The sequence below is a fragment of the Phragmites australis genome, chromosome 13 (genome assembly GCF_958298935.1).
Source record: "Phragmites australis chromosome 13, lpPhrAust1.1, whole genome shotgun sequence".
Lineage (NCBI taxonomy): Eukaryota > Viridiplantae > Streptophyta > Magnoliopsida > Poales > Poaceae > Phragmites > Phragmites australis.
Window position 1 is genome coordinate 1,893,539 of NC_084933.1, and position 3,278 is coordinate 1,896,816.

The 3,278-nt window shown below is 37.9% G+C and overlaps 1 non-coding gene across 1 annotated transcript; it reads right to left on the reverse strand.

Annotated features, from left to right (window-relative positions):
• Positions 1-279: 279 nt before the first annotated feature.
• On the reverse strand, positions 280-478 carry LOC133889892 (U2 spliceosomal RNA). Its single transcript, XR_009903971.1, has one exon. It is a non-coding gene; the product is annotated as a U2 spliceosomal RNA (small nuclear RNA).
• Between the last annotated feature and the right edge of the window lie 2,800 nt (positions 479-3,278).

Consider the following 3,278-nt stretch of genomic DNA (forward strand, 5'->3'; position numbering starts at 1 on the left):
TTCATGAGAAGAGTAAGTATTTGGAATTCAGAGCTTGGAAATAAACGAACAGGAATGGAAATAAAGGATGCAGTTGGGCCGTCAAAGTGGCCTAATTTGGGTGTTCCAAAACGCCCAGCAACTGATAGTACGTGCCTATCAATTGAGAGCCAACCAAGGGTGGCAATCTAAGCCCAGGAACAGGTTGCAAGCAGCACAAATGTTCAGGCCTCATAGCGGCAACAAACAATTACCGCTCTTCCAGTTAAACGATGAATCAATGATTGAATTTGATTTGATTGGGGGTGCGCTGGCCTAGCCTGCAATGCAAGGCGTAGGCGACAAGTGAGGGTCCCAATGGCAAGCAACTATAATGGGTCCTCCCCCACAGAAAATAAATTTAATATAGAAGTAGATATATAGCTCACGGATGCACATATATTAAACTGACAAGAACATATACTGTAGTTGATCTTAGCCAATAAGCCACGAGAAATATGAGTTGCAACAAGGAGCCACGTTTTGTTTTATAGTACCCCTCCTGTGCGTGGTACTAATTAAACAGCTCCGTTCCTTGCGTGCGTATAATAATTGTTTGGACTGAACTTATAAGCCCGTAACGAGTTAGGCCTTTTTTTTGGTAGGCCGTGGATCGAGGCTCAATAGACAGGGAAATGGTATTTTTTATTTTTTTTATTTTCTAATATAAATATTTAAAAAATATATATCCTTGATAGAAAGATGTATGAGAACAGGTGTCTACTATCCTCTTATGGAACGGTTAGGCTCACGTCACCCTTACCGTCCGTGAGAGGGTCACCCTCAGACTCACCACCTATAAGAGGGCGGTTAGGCACTACCATCCTCTGAGAGGGCGGTTAGACACTGCCCCTTCCTAATCGCCCCCTCAGGGAGACAAGGCTTTCATAACCACCTTCTCGTAGGACGGTAAGAGATGATGAGCACGGAGTGGGATCTAACTGACCTTTCAAGGGGCAGTAAGAGTGGCGTAGGCCTAATCGCCCCATGAGAGTGCGATAAGGGTTGCTCGTGCTACCGTGACGTGTTTATCACCCTCTGAAAGGGTTGCAGTCCTTTGAGAGGACGATAGGTGTTTATTCTCGCAAATCTATTCATGCAGGGTATATTTTTGTAAATATTTATATTAGAAACTGTAAAAATAAAAAAAATCGATATGACACATGGGTGAACTTTTCACATCTGGCCCATGAGTGCATTTGGGTGAGGATGTGACGAAAATACGGGCCCAATCCACAGGGAAGAAGAGCAAATCCTCCTTAAGTCGAGATCGTTTCCCTAATGAAGCGCGGCGCCGCATCCGATGCCTCATTAGCTTCTGCTCTCTTCCTCTTCTTGACCATCATACGTTGTTACCCTCATCTCCTCGATCACTATCACAACATGCTTGCCCCCTTCATGTGGAATCAACGACAGAAAGCAAGGAAAACTTTACATTTGGGTACTCTCAAGGGAAAAGCGGTGAAACCATGGTCACCTTGATAGGGGCAGGTGCGGAGACAAGGGTGGCGGCTAGGGGCCTGGCCCCCTATGTTTATATATAGTGAGATATTATTTTGTGTCTGGTTGTTATATAGTGATCCGTGATATTGTAATTTATGACATTTAATAAAGATACTTATGATAATTTGACATGTGATTTACAATAAATCGATAGTAAATCTATGTGTAAGTATCAATGAAGTAGTAAGTCGTGATGTCATAACTCTGTAATCCAAGTAACGTAAATTTAGGTGGCCATAGAATAAGCTATGAGATATTTTATGGCCGGCTATAGAATAGCTTACATATATATATATATATATATATATATATATATATATATATATATATATATATATATATATATATATATATATATATATATATATATATATATATATATATATATATATTTGTGTGTATTTGTGTGTAATTAGCAATATATAAAAACTAAATAACTTAAGATCTAATTGGTATATAAGCTTATTTTATCTATTACATATGTTTCGAGTATTATATTTTTTTAAACATATTTTAGGTATTAGATGCCATCAAGTATAATTTTACTACACATAGTTATTGTGAATCATCTAAATGAAATATTTTTTCTTGTCAAACTTTATCAATTTTAAAGTGTTTGTCCTTAATTATTATGATTTATGTTATATTACTCTACTCTTTATTGACCCGAGGTCTAGTTATTTTTAGCTATAGATTTTTTTTGTAATTACTATGGTAAGCCAATATCGAACTAGAAAAAGCAATATTAGGAGTTGAATAGATAGCTATCATTATTTATTATAGGAAAGATTATAATTTGTTACTATGAGAGAATTTATGTATAAATAAGAAAAAAGATGTTTTAAAATGATAATGGAACATGGATTCATCGCAACACTTATATTTTGTTTTTAAAAAAATAGAAAATATATTAACCAATATTAACAGAAAATTGTACTTTTTATTTAGATCAATTTAATAGATTTTAGAACCGATTCAAGTTTGTATATGCTCGACCCCTTTATCGTTCAATTCTAGCTCTGCCCTTGGATGGGATTAATTCTACTGTGGTGAGCCGGAGTGGAGGAAGATGAAAGAAAAAAAAAAGGTGGATTGACGGTGTTGATGCTAATTTTTGTGGCCGGCTTCGTCTCGCGCACCTCCCCATCGCCTCGTTCCTAGGATACCTCCTCTCTCTCTCTCTCTCTCTCTTTGTGATTGTACGTTCAATTTCAGATTTCTTTGTTGCTTTCCATTTTAACCAAACGTTACGATGATTGATGGGTTTGTCATGGATTCACCCAATCCACGTTGGGATGAATTTCCCCATGTATATTGTTCCCCAGCAGCCAAACGAAGCCTTAGAGGGGAGGCCCATCCGGTTTGGTTATCATATCCTTCTCTTTCCCTTTTTCACTTTAATGGACTCAAACGGGTCGGTGAAGAGGATTACCAGTTCAAAGACAAGAGGAGCATAATGGTCACATTTTACGTCAAGTGGCTCAAACCACAGAAGCGCTAGCAACACATAGACCCATCTTCCGTGCCATTAACAATGCGTTCTAGTCACTGTTTTGTGGTAGTTGTTAAAAAAACCCTAGTAAATAGTCACTGTTTTGTGGTCGTTGTCTAAAAAACCCTTGTAAAATGGCATGTGACATATAACCCCGCGGCATTTGCCGCATAAGTGTATCAGAAAACCCCACCCTGAACAATTATAACATGTGGGTCCCGTAATTAAGCTTCCAAGTTACTTAACCAACATTGATTTGATTTGG